The sequence below is a fragment of the Drosophila nasuta genome, chromosome X, assembly GCF_023558535.2.
Source record: "Drosophila nasuta strain 15112-1781.00 chromosome X, ASM2355853v1, whole genome shotgun sequence".
Classification (NCBI taxonomy): Eukaryota; Metazoa; Arthropoda; class Insecta; order Diptera; family Drosophilidae; genus Drosophila; species Drosophila nasuta.
This window is the reverse complement of record NC_083459.1, coordinates 30,080,373-30,094,081: the sequence shown is the minus strand read 5'-3', so window position 1 is coordinate 30,094,081 and position 13,709 is coordinate 30,080,373. Positions and strand designations below refer to the sequence as shown.

Here is a 13,709-nt window from a genome sequence, read left to right as displayed (position 1 = left end):
GCTAAAGTAAAAAAAAAAATAAATGACCCTATTATGAGAAAATTTCTGTTGCATACTTTTAGGTATGCACTTTCATACGAAGTTGAAAATTATAAAAATTTTATGTTGCATACTTTTAGGTACGACATTTCATATGACTATTTTAATATAATTAAATGCTCATATCTCCGCCGTGAATTACATTGATCTGCATCAAAAAATGTGGATTCATTTAGGAATTGAACACTGCAAATTTGAATGCAAAAGAACTTTGATTATTTTGGAATAAAAAATCTAAAGCAATTTTGCCTGTGAAAAATGATAATAAATTAAGTGTGATTTAAAACATAAAATGCAAATTCGGAATCGTATATCAATTTCCACTTGCATTTCCAATAGCGATTGAACGAGTTTTTTCAAATCGAACCGGCAAAAAGAAATCAAAAGGAAATTGACAGCAACATTTTCATGCTTTGAAGTTGTCGCAGGAGATTTGCGCGCAGAGCATGAAACGAGAAGCGAGAAGAATAATATTAGAATAATGGGCACAGCTCAGCACAGCGAGAAGAACATCGACAACAACAACAAACAGAAGATGAAAAATGAGCAACAAATGCAAATGAGCGTTTGAAGTGAAATCGCCTTAAAATGTATGAAAATGCGCTTAAGCGCTTAAGTAGCACACACACACACATCTCTCTGTATATGTGTGCGTATGTATGCGTGTGTTTGTGTGTGTGTGTGTGTGTGTGGCCAAAGCACAAAGCAAGGATTAAAACAAGCAACGGCTCTAACCACGTGTCCATGTGGGTGTCATTGTGTCATTGTCATCGTGTGTGTTTCTATGTGTATGTGTTAGTGTGTATGTGGTGCATGTATGTGTTTGTGTGTATGTGGTGCGTGTGGCATGTGGCAACATGCGTTGATTTATGAAAGATGTAACCGTTGTCCGCAGAAACGACATTGATAAAATCCACACACACACAGACAAACACATAAAAGCGAGCGAAAAGAGATGGCAAATAAGATTACCTAAATGAGTGTGAGAGAGACGGATGACTTGTGTAAACTCGCTCGCTCAATCCCAATTAATTAATTTGTTTATGTTATACACTTTTGTTGCCAACTTAGCTTAGCCCCATCTGTGAATTGTAATTGAAAGTGCTGCAGATTGTTATTATTATTATTATGATTTTTGTTATCATTTGCCCTGAACAATTATAATTGATTTACAAGGCTCTTAAAATATATGTTATTTATTGTCTAAAATGGAAATGGAAAAATTTAAAAGCTGCTGGGCAATTAAGGAAGACAAAAGATGCAACAATGAAATGTTTTGCCAAAGGAAAGGTAACATTGAATATAAAGCAAGCAAAGACAAAAGGGTTTCATTTATAAAGAGAGTTTCAAAGATGAGGCATAAAAACAATACACACACACACATATATATAAACCTTATAATTGGTATGTGTGTGTGTGTGTGTTTCTGGTAGAGTTTTATGAGGCATATTCCATAATTGTTAAGCTGCTTAGAGAGCTGGGTCTGTGGCATGTTGCCTGTCTGACTGTTTTGGCTATTGGTTGATTTGCGAACATGGCCATTTGGCTAATTGCCTGACAGTTACAAAAGTGGCCAGTGCAATTAGCAAACGACTGATATGAGGGGGCGGATGGTTGCCCAGAAGGGGAAGCTGCTAGCATAAAGTGAAAATCCCTTCACAAAAAAAAGGAACAAGTGAGAAAGCTGTGCTCGAATGTGAGATACTATGCTAAGTAGTATGGTAATCTACTTAAAATATACCAAATTGATATACCGACAAAATACTAAATTATGCTAATATACTACAACATTCAAAATATACCATAAAATACCATGGAATAGATGTGTTTACGAGCAGGTCGAGGTCAGAATAACCAATAAGTCAAATATACCAAATTAACATACCGATAAAATGTGAGATACTATGCTAAGCAGTATGGTAGTCTACTTAAAATATACCAAATTGATATACCAACAAAATACTAAATGATACCAAAAGATATTTTGCGTATATTAATATACTACAACATTCAAAATATACCATAAAATAACATAGGTCGAGGTCAGCATAACCAATAAGTAAAATATACCAAATTAACATACCAATAAAATATTCAAATCGACCAATAGTGATTTTTCGTACTATATCAATATTCTACAACATTCAAAATATACTAAAATATACCACAGAATACCCATATAACACCCTTCTAACGCATGATAAAGCAAATGACAGCAAAGCAAATGCACAAACTTCAAGCAGAGCAACAATCGGTGTTGAATGACATGCAGACAAAATTTATACACACACACACATTTATATGTCTATATATATATATCTTCACACACACACACAGCCACATAGAAAGAGCTTCATATATTTCAATCAACTGCCTAAACACTTTACAATTTTCAATTGAATTGCAAGCGCGAAAATTGACTGCCATCAGCTGCTGTTGCTGTTGCTTGTGCTGTGATGGAAGGCGGAGGGGGGTGGCAGAGGCGTGGCAGTGTATACCAAAAATAGCTATTCAAATGTCAAATCGAATGTCGTGCAAAATGGGCGTGGCAGCAAAAGTGCGCCAACGACTTTGTCGCGCCATTTTAAATGACATTTGCCAAAGTGTTTGCATTTGCAATTTTCCGCCACGGCGCAGAGAAGGGGAGGAGGAGGCAAGGGAAAGGGTCTGTGATGTTGCCTCAAATCAAATATGCATATCGCTTTTAGCTTAGTACATAGTGTAGGCAACAAACAAACAAATCAAACAGCAAGAACAACACAACAGAATTGAATAGAGGTCACAACACATTGTTAACATCATAATTAAGCGCAATTCAAAATGCAATTTGCATCATCAATCATATGTATATGTGTGTACATATTTGAGTATATCAATATGTACAATGTTGTTATTCAGCATTTAGGTAAATATATTAATAAACCAAGAGCCAACATCCTGTGGTTATCTATTGGCGGTTTAACGCTGCTTTCCACTTCCGCTGCTCGCTGTTTGCTTTATCAAGTCTCAACTCTCAACTCTCAAGTATCAAGTATCAAGTATCAACAATCGACTATCAAGCATCAAGTTTGTGTGCATTCCACGCAAATTGAAACGCTTTCGAAAAGCTAATTGAGCCACACACAAGCACTAGCTGCTCTGTAAGCTGTTAACAGCTGTCGAATTAATTGGTTAATCAAATTAATTTTTTTTTTTTTTTGGGATAGGAATAAGAATAATATTTATTTAACATTATATTGCTTGCCATTAAGATGTTAACGAACTGTTGCATTTAACAGCTGTTAAAATGTTAACAAACTGTTGCTTAACAGCTGTTAATGTTAATGTCAATTCCATTTGTTTTCTATATCAATTATTCTATTTTATTGTTATGGCAATATAATTTATTATCAAATTAATTGTTTTTTTTTGGGATAGGAATAAGAATAATATTTATTTAACATTATATTGCTTGCCATTAAGATGTTAACGAACTGTTGTATTTAACAGCTGTTAAAATGTTAACAAACTGTTGCTTAACAGCTGTTAATGTTAATGTCAATTCCATTTGTTTTCTATATCAATTATTCTATTTTATTGTTATGGCAATATAATTTATTATCAAATTAATTGTTTTTTTTTGGGATAGGAATAAGAATAATATTTATTTAACATTATATTGCTTGCCATGATGTTAATGAACCAAGATGTTAACGAACTGTTGCATTTAACAGCTGTTAAAATGTTAACAAACTGTTGATTAACAGCTGTTAATGTTAATGTCAATTCCATTTGTTTTCTATATCAATTATTCTATTTTATTGTTATGGTATTTTAATTTATTTGTTCACTCCTATTTAACTAAATGTTTACTGCAAAACAACTAAATTGCATAATTTAGAGATATATTGCTTAATATTTCTCGAAACAGCAGTTAACATTATTGAATAATATTTATTTAACATTATATTGTTTGCCATTAAGATGTTAACGAACTGTTGCATTTAACAGCTGTTAAAATGTTATCAAACTGTTGCTTAACAGCTGTTAATGTTAATGTCAATTCCATTTGTTTTCTATATCAATTATTCTATTTTATTGTTATAGCAATATAATTTATTTTTTTACACCTATTTAACTAACTCTTTACTGTAAAACAAATTGCAGAGAAATGTTGCTTAACTTTTCTCCAAATGCTTTTTAGTAACAGCACTTAACATTATTGAATAATATTTATTTAACAATTTAGTGCTTGGAACGAACTGTAGTTTAACAGCTGTTAATGTTAACATTAATTACATTTCTTTTCTATTCTTACTATTTTATTGTTATATTTACTTTATTTATTATTATTTGACAGTTTAACTAAACCTTTACTGCAAAACAACTGAATTGTTTAATTGCTACTAGATATTTTCAATGTTAGCGAATTGTTGCTTAACATTTCTCCACATGCTGTTAAGTAACATATGTTAATGTTAATGTTAATGTTAATGTTAATGTTAATGTTAATGTTAATGTTAATGTTAATGTTAATGTTAATGTTAATGTTAATGTTAATGTTAATGTTAATGTTAATGTTAATGTTAATGTTAATGTTAATGTTAATGTTAATGTTAATGTTAATGTTAATGTTAATGTTAATGTTAATGTTAATGTTAATGTTAATGTTAATGTTAATGTTAATGTTAATGTTAATGTTAATGTTAATGTTAATGTTAATGTTAATGTTAATGTTAATGTTAATGTTAATGTTAATGTTAATGTTAATGTTAATGTTAATGTTAATGTTAATGTTAATGTTAATGTTAATGTTATTGTTAATGTTAATGTTAATGACATTCATTTGATTTCGATGCCATTTTATTATTGAAATTGACTGTTTACTATTCTATGAATTTAGTTTAGTAATCGAATACTATTTATTTATTTATTTACTAACTATTTTTGAAAGGCATTTAAGTGTTCGAAAATTTTGGTTTGCTAAGTAACATCTCTCTTTATTAGGAATATTATTGTTTCAATTAGCATGAAGTGCATTATTTATTAAGCTTAAAGTTTCATTTATAAATAGAGTTATAAATATTGAAATATTTTTTCCTGTTTTTATTTAACTTTAACATTTCGTTTCACATTTTACATAAGTATCAGACTCTGATGCTGTTCAAAACATAATTATAGTGAAATTTCTAAGCTAATAATAGCTAGAAATGCTGGGCTAAGATTATTGTTTTAGCGAAAGTGTATTTTGGATTGCAACTGTTGCACACATACTCACACACACACAAGAATGTTAAGATTTTGAGCTGTGGCAACGCTCAATCGATCTGCACTTTGACACTTTGAGCCAATTATCGTTGAGATTATTGCGTTGCAAGCCTCGTTAGCCGACCGTTAAGTGCATTTAAGCCAAGTTATTTAATAGCAGCGAAGCAAGGCAATTGCTTAACATTTTTGCTTAACAAGCTTAATGCGTGCTCATCAATAGTTGGCATATAATTCGGCCACACACTGCGTATACGCGATGCACATAGCACATAACACATAACGTATACGCACCGTCGACGCGCCAGGGTCATTAAAAGGAATAAATAATGAGCACAGCGCACGCACGCACTCACACCGATGCAATCTATACATATGTGTGTGTGTGCAATATGATTAAACATATTTTTCAGCTGGCTGCTGCTCTTAAGGCCAGTTCCAGCTGCTTCTGCTGCTGTTACGAGCGGACAGGAGAGGCACTTAAAGCAGCAACTGGAGTGAGTTAAATGTCTGTGACTGAGTATGTGTCTGTCTGTGTGTGTGTGTGTGTGTGTGTGTCTGTGGTGTGCGAGTGTATATGGGTGCATATGGCAGGTATGCCATAAAAACAGATTGTAATCTGCGTAAGTGGAAGTGGCCACATTTGGTTGCAAGACTGCCCGTGTCAGTGGCGCATGCAACAACACCAGCTCAGCATGAAACAAGTAACAACTGTGAGACACAAACACAAAGGACACAGCGTGCACGACTAACAAATACCCTGTAAACTAAATCATTTTTATACACATAACAATTACGAGTGTGTTGTCACTGAAAGCTAACAACTTTTCTCAACTACAGACAGCTAAAGACCCTTTCCTATATGTTGAGATTTCTTTTTATTTCATTTGTTTAATTTCGTTAAAAATATTTTAAGTTAAACACACTTTACCTTTGCTTTTTTATCGGTATAAAGTTGCTGATTTCTGCGACAATAAAAAGTTCAAAATAAATTAAAAACACTCAATTTATTTTGAACTTTTCACTTATTTATATATTCATTGTCGCAGAAATCACCAATTTTATGTTCAATTATAGACAGCTTAAGACCCTTTACTAAAATTTATTTATTAATATTTTTTAAGTTATTTATAATGAGTTGTTAGCATATAGGTTTTTTTATTTTATAGGTCTGTCGTTACCTAAAGTATGAATTTACTTTTACAGTAATCGGAAAATCTCAGCTTTTATTAAAATATGATTTTTCTATCCCAGAAATGATGAACATGTCATCAATACCTTAGGCCTTTAAGGACCCTTTGCTTTTGTTTAAACTTTAATTAAAATAAAAATTTACAACCGTTGAAATCAGAAAATTGCATCAATAGATTAGACTCTCAAAGATCCTTTACTGTTGCTTAAACTTTAATTTAAATGTGAATTAAGATTCTTAAAGAAACTTTACATTAGTTTAAACTTTCATTACATTATTCCTTTTCGTCTTTCGTCGTTTTTGCCTGTCCTTCTGTTAATTATATTCTGAGAAACAAGCAACTCTTTAGAGTACGAGAAGTGCAAGATTTCTTACTAAAATTTACTACTAACCAGAAATGGAGTCTGGAAATAGCTCGACATGAATGTGTGTGTGTGTGTGTGTGTGTGTACTTGCTTGAATAGTCCTAAAAATGGATTGGTTTACTCTTATATTTGCATGTGGGCTTTTGCATTTGTCAGTTACACATTTGCCAGTTGCAGCTCGTTCGTTGTTTTGCATGCACCAGCAGCTTAATGAAATTTCCAAAAAAACACAAAAACACAAAAAAACAGATAAATTCCAACATTACAAGAAGGAAAATGTTTCGAAATATTGTGTAAATTTGCAAAGACCCAGAAGAGTAAGGAAGTCCAAAGCCCAGGATGGTGCTTGACAACAATTTGCCACTCACCATTTCCCAATCTAATCGCATCGCAATCCGACGCTCAACCCTCATATACAAGTCACAGCTTAACAAATTTGTAGCAGCATAAAAATGAAGCTTGTTATTCTAGTTGTAATTGAGAGGAGCATATAAAATAACAAATACCATAATCCTGTTGCATTTAATGTACACATCCTTAAAGCTTGTAGTGCAAAGTAGTCACAAACACACACAGCTGAGGGCAACAACAATCTCTCTCTGCGTGTGATTTAATTCCTCATGTAATGCATTTTGTGGTTGTGGAATAGAATCCTGGTTGCTGGTTGTTGGTTACTGGTTGTTGCTGCAAGTTCTTTGCAGCTTCTTACATTCATTTGATTTGTTACTTAGATTTCTGTTTCTTATTATATTGCTACTTCATTTCTATGATTCTTTGCCCTGCTTTACTCATTTATTGCAGGATTTCCTTGAACGCATTTTATTGCACTTTCTCTCACTTTTATTCTAGCTTCTGCTTTAACTTTTCTTATTTTCTAATAGTTTGTTTTTTTTCTGTTGCCTTATTTTTTTTGTTATTCGCTGCCTTTCTATCATTGATGTTTATTTGGTTTAGGTCTGGACTTTTTTAAAACGCTTTTCTGTTTGCTAAAGTCTTCCGCGAAGACTACAATAAAAATATAGTTACTTAAAATCTCTGTAGACTTGATATTATTGACTGCTTTGAAGTTTATTTTTTAAAGCTTTTATAGCGTAACTTTTGTAGTTTTTCCATGTCAACTTCCTCTGAACTTCTCATTTTACTTTTACTCTCATTTTTAATTTCATTTTTCAATTGATTCTCAAACATCTTATAATTTTTCTGAGTTTCTATTTCGGTTTACTTCTTCCTTTACGTAAGACTTCTCGCCTCACTTCTCTCGTTGCTTCTCTCGATGCTTCTCGCTTTTGCTTTTCTCGTTGCTTCTTTCTTGTGCTTGTCTCGTTGCTTCTTATTTAGTTTCTCTCCCTACTTCTTTCGTTGCTTCTCTCGTTGTTTGGATCATTGCTTGTCTCGTTGCTTCTTCCGTTGCTACTCGCATTTGTTTTTTACTTTGCTTCTATCGTTACTCTTCCCGCTTGGCTGCTCGCTTTACTTCTCTCGTTGCCTCTCGCTTTTGATTCTCTCGTTGCTTCTTGTTTAGCTTCTCTCGTTGCTTCTCTCCCTACTTCTTTAGTCGCTTCTCTCGTTGCTTCTCTCGTTGCTTCTCTCGTTGCTTCTCTCGTTGTTTGTCGCTTTACTTCTCTCGTTGCTTCTCGCTTTGCTTCTCTCGTTACTTCTCGCCTTTGCTTCTTTCGTTGCTTCTTGTTTAGCTTTTCTCGTTGCTTCTCTCGTTGCTTCTCGCTTTGATTCTCTCGTTGCTTCTTGTTTAGCTTCTCTCGTTGCTTCTCTCCCTACTTCTTTAGTCGCTTCTCTCGTTGCTTCTCTCGTTGTTTGTCGCTTTACTTCTCTCGTTGCTTCTCGCTTTGCTTCTCTCGTTGCTTCTTGTTTAGCTTCTCTCGTTGCTTCTCTCCCTACTTCTTTCGTTGCTTCTCTCGTTGTTTGTCTCGTTGCTTCTCCCGTTGCTACTCGCATTTGTTTTTTACTTTGCTTCTATCGTTGCTTCTCGCTTTTGATTCTCTCGTTGCTTCTCACTTTTGTTTCTCTCGTTGCTTCTTGTTTAGCTTCTCTCGTTGCTTCTCTCCCTACTTATTTCGTTGCTTCTCTCGTTGTTTGTCTCGTTGCTTCTCCCGTTGCTACTCGCATTTGTTTTTTACTTTGCTTCTATCGTTGCTTCTCGCTTTTGATTCTCTCGTTGCTTCTCGCTTTGCTTCTCTCCCTGCTTCTTTCGTTGTTCACTTTTATAGCTGACACATCATTCAGCAAATTGCCTGTTGCATGTCACATTATTATATTTCTCTCTCTACTTTCATCGTTTACTTCTCCTTCCCTTTGCTTCTCGCTTAGACTTAGCTCGTTACGCTCTCAGTCTGCTCAATATGCAAAGATGACAGATGGAAGATGGAAGCTTCGTGCAATTTTTCCATGAATGATTCGATCTAAATCTGCACATGCTGCAATTTATTTTGATTTTCCTATATCGCCAGCTTCTTCTTCTTCTCCTTCTTCATTCTCGATGGCTTGTTGTTTTTCAGAATTTCTTTGCTGTTTGTTATCTTGTTTGCGAGACAGATTGTTATTTAAATCGAATTCAGTTTGTGTTTCTCGTTTCGTGTTGTTGTCATCATCATCATCATCATCTCGGGGCAACTTTCGTTTTCGTTTTTCGCTTTTGCTGCTACTGCTCGACTTGATTCTATTTAGGCCTTTTCGCCATATCTCCATCTCTCTCTCTCTCTCTTTATTGCTCTCTCTGTCAGTTTCTCGCACTTTGACTATGTGTTCTCAAGGCCTCTCTAGACATTGATAGGGCACACTTGCATATATGAGTAGCTGAGTAGCTCAGCAACTAAGCCGAGTGCCAGGCAGCTGATGTTGCAATTGCTTCTGCTGTTGCTGTTGCTGTTGCTGTTCTGCCTCTTCTTCTTCTTCTTCTTGTTGAGCCTCTAACAAGGTTACCTGGCCAACTAATTTGCATGGTACGTGACTGTACTCGTTGCGTAGCTCTTGTGCTGTTTGTTAGCAATTAACTGGGCCATTGTTGTTGTCAACGGCAGCATCAACATCAGTGGAAGCATTGTTGCTGTCGTTGCGACTGCTGCTAGAATTCTTGCACTTTGCATTGGCAATAGCCACGCAACGGCAGCTGCTTATTTTATTTGCTAATTGCAACACTCAACGCAGGCAAGATGGCAAGACAAGAAGCACGAAAGAAGACGACGCACAAGAAAAGAACGAGCCCTCGACAAGTGCTCGACAAGTTTTACAGCAACAGCAGCAACAGCAACAGCAACGACAGCAACAGCAACGACAGCAGCAACATGGTTGCTGTCGCCAAAGGGCACACGGGCATCCTTGTAATCTTCTCGCTTCTCCCTTTTGCCTGCTCCACGTTTCTCTCTCTCTCTCTCTCTCTCTGCATCTCACTTGCTAGCTTGGCAAACAAATTAAAAGTGACGCATCTTCTTTCTCTACCACGTCTTCATCTGCCATCAAATGTTTCTCTCTCTCGCTTTTGTATTTTTACTTTCCTTTCCATCATTTTTAGCATTTTTTTCTTAGTTTGCGAAATTTCAGCCAACTTGTTCACTTACAGTCCAAGTCCCAGCGGTGGTGGAAAGATGGAGAATCCACTCTTGCCGCAGCGCTACCTTGAGTGCACATTCCACAGCGTGTCGACTACTCAAGACCAACCATAAATATTAAAACCCACCAAAAGCATGCTTTAAGCTAAGACATTTTTCATATTTGCCATCGATATGCATAACGAGTTGTCTGTTGATGGCTTAACAGCTATTCAAGTTTGCTAACATAGCAAGAATTAACACCTCTGAGATTATCACATTCTGTTCATTAATAGCAGCCAGTATGTTAACAATAGATTTACCACAAAGATTTACCTAAGACATTTTTCATATATATTTGCCATCGAGTTATCTGTTGGCTTAACAGCTTTTTAAGTTTCCTAACATAGCAAAAGTTAACATTCATATTTCATTAACATACCTTTAAGATTACTCTGTTAGCTCATTAACAGAGCAACAACAGATTTACTACAAGGCTGTAAAAGTGCACATATGTTAGCTAACATTATCACAGCACTGTTAAGTTATGTTAACAAACATTAATTTCATTTCATATTTGCCATCGATATGCTTAACGAGTTGTCTGTTGTTGGCTTAACAGCTATTCAAGTTTGCTAACATAGCAAGAATTAACATTCAGACCTTTGAGATTATCACATTCTGTTCATTAATAGCAGCCAGTCTGTTAACAATAGCTGTTATTGCTAAGACATTTTTCATATATGTATATTTGCCATCGAGTTATCTGTTGGCTTCACAGGTTTTTAAGTTTTCTAACATAGCAAAAGTTAACATTCATATTTCATTAACAGACCTTTAAGATTACTCTGTTAGCTCATTAGCAGAGCTGTAAAAGTGCACATATGTTACCTAACATTATCACAGCACTGTTAAGTTATGTTAACAAACATCAACAGCGACTACTTTAGTAGTGCTCTGATAATGTTAGTTAACATATGTACACTTTAACAGCTTTGCAGTAAATCTGTTGTTAACAGACTGTAACAAATAATGTAAATAAAAGAGAATTTGAAAAGTAAGCAGCTTAGAAGAGTTCAATTAACTTTCGATTGTTGAAAGTGACTTCAGCGCCCGTTAAATAGCTAACAGCTTAGCCAACAAAATTTGTCTAGTGCTTGTCAAGTTATCGGCTGTTCTAGTTGAAATTTAATCTGTCAAGACTATCAACAAGTCTGAACAATGCTGAAAGACAGGCAGATAACATGGCCAAAGACGAAAGAGAGAGAGTGAAAAGCAAAAAGCAATCGCATGCAATGCGTGTGTTTGTGTGTGTGTGTGTGTATGTCTGTGTGTACTCAATGTCAATAGAATAAACATAGAGCAATTGAGAAATATCAGTGGCGGATGCGCTGAGAAGGAAATCCAACAAAGCGAGAGGGAGAGAGACGAAGTTGCTTATGAGAATTGCCAAAGAAAATGTCAAACAAGCTAATAACAAGTCTGCAGACGAAATGGAGAAAGAGATAAAGGCTGAGAGAAAAGGAGAGTCGAAGCTGCATTTAGCAAAGGCAAAGTTAAAGTTAAACACGCATACGCCATGGTGTACAGCAGCAAACAGCAACAGCAAACTGGGAAGACTGAGAAGGTAATCCGTACAAAATACTTGTACATGTGATGCATATTTCATTGGCAACTTTTCGGGGTGGCAGTCCAGCATGTTTGTGCATGTCTCGACATGTCTTTACGCCCGATTATATATTCATGTTTCATGCCATTTCACAACTGATGTCGCACTCTCATCTGCATCGATAGCCAAATTGAATTCAAGTCGCAAACAAGAGGGAAGGGAAGGGAAGGGAAGTTTAATCAGCTGGCTATTTAAATATATACATATGTATGTGAATAATATGCAATAAACAATAACACCGCTGATGGCTTCATGATGACTGCATAATGTTGTTTGCTGCTTAAAACTAATGTGATTTCAGAGCTAAAGCAAGAGTCTCTTAAATGTTTCATAAATTGTTCATTTATGCACACACACACACAGAGGGTATACCTTAGGGCATGCGTGTGTGTGTGTGTGTGTGTGTGTGTGTACATTACGCAATCAAGCGGCAGCGGGCAAAGCGTCCACGGGGATTGAGAGCGGCAACAAATTGACAGACAACAGCCCAAAAGCGTCCAATAAAGCAGAGACTCAAAACAAGGGGCAAGGGAGGTGTGCTTAGAAAGAGACAGAGAGCATGAGAGAGAGAGAGTGAGAGAGACAGGGACAACCGAGAGTGCTAGGAGAGTTGAAGGCTCCCAAAGGCGTTGGGACTTGAGCTTCATCTGTCAACTGCCAGCAGCATGTGTGAGTGTAGATGAATACGAATACGAATATGAGTGTAGATGAGTGAATACACATGTGTTGGTGTATTGGGGTCAGTGGCCACGCCCCCATCGCCCCACCCCCCCCCACTCTGATAAATTAACATAATTGCACAATTTTTCACAATATGACAGCTTCATAAATATTAAATTTTAATTAATTGCGCGCCGTTAAGAATTGCATTTGCAACAGGCACGTGCCACACTCACACTCACACACACACACATACATATGTGAGTGTTCTTTCACTCGCTCTCTGTGTGTGTTTAATGCTGGCAATTAGCGGCCGGTCAACAGTTTCATAAATAACAAACAATTAATCAAAGTGCGTCTCGTCCGAAAAAGACGCGCGCAACGCCAACAAAACTGCCAAACTCGTTGCACACACACACACACACATACACAAAATGGCGGCTGACATTTCCGTTTCCGTTTCTGTGCAAGCAACAACAACAACAACAACAAAAGAGGCAACAAATAATTAAAGTGCGCGAAAAAACAAATGCAAACATTGTTAACTTTGATTTGACATCGTTTAAAATACCCTTTTTTTTCTGTCGTTGTCGTTGGAAGTGAAACAAATTAATTGCTTTTCACTTTTCAAGTGCGCTTATCGCTTAAACATTAAACAAATCAATTGAGCCCGCTAATAATAATTGTAATACTGCACTTTTTTCCTTTTACATTTTTGAAGTTGATAAATGAAAAGAAACTAATTTTTTCAGAATTTTAAGTCATTTGGTTTAAAGCTATGTAAAAAGTAATTTATTTTCGAATTTAAAATTTAATTGAAATTGTTCTCTATCTAGTTATACCCGTTACCCATAGGGTAAAAGGGTATCATAACTTTGTGTCGGCAGAAAAAAAATGTAACAGAAAGAATGTATATCCGACACTATAAAGTAAAGTATAATAAAGTACTAAAACAAGTAAGAAAGCTACAGTCGAGTGTACTCGACTGTGAGATACCC

At 35.5% G+C, this 13,709-nt stretch overlaps 1 protein-coding gene across 4 annotated transcripts in view; it reads right to left on the bottom strand.

Annotated features, from left to right (window-relative positions):
- Window positions 1-13,709, bottom strand: part of LOC132795176 (serine-rich adhesin for platelets) — a 128,251-nt gene that overhangs the window by 18,107 nt on the left and 96,435 nt on the right. The window lies entirely within an intron of this gene.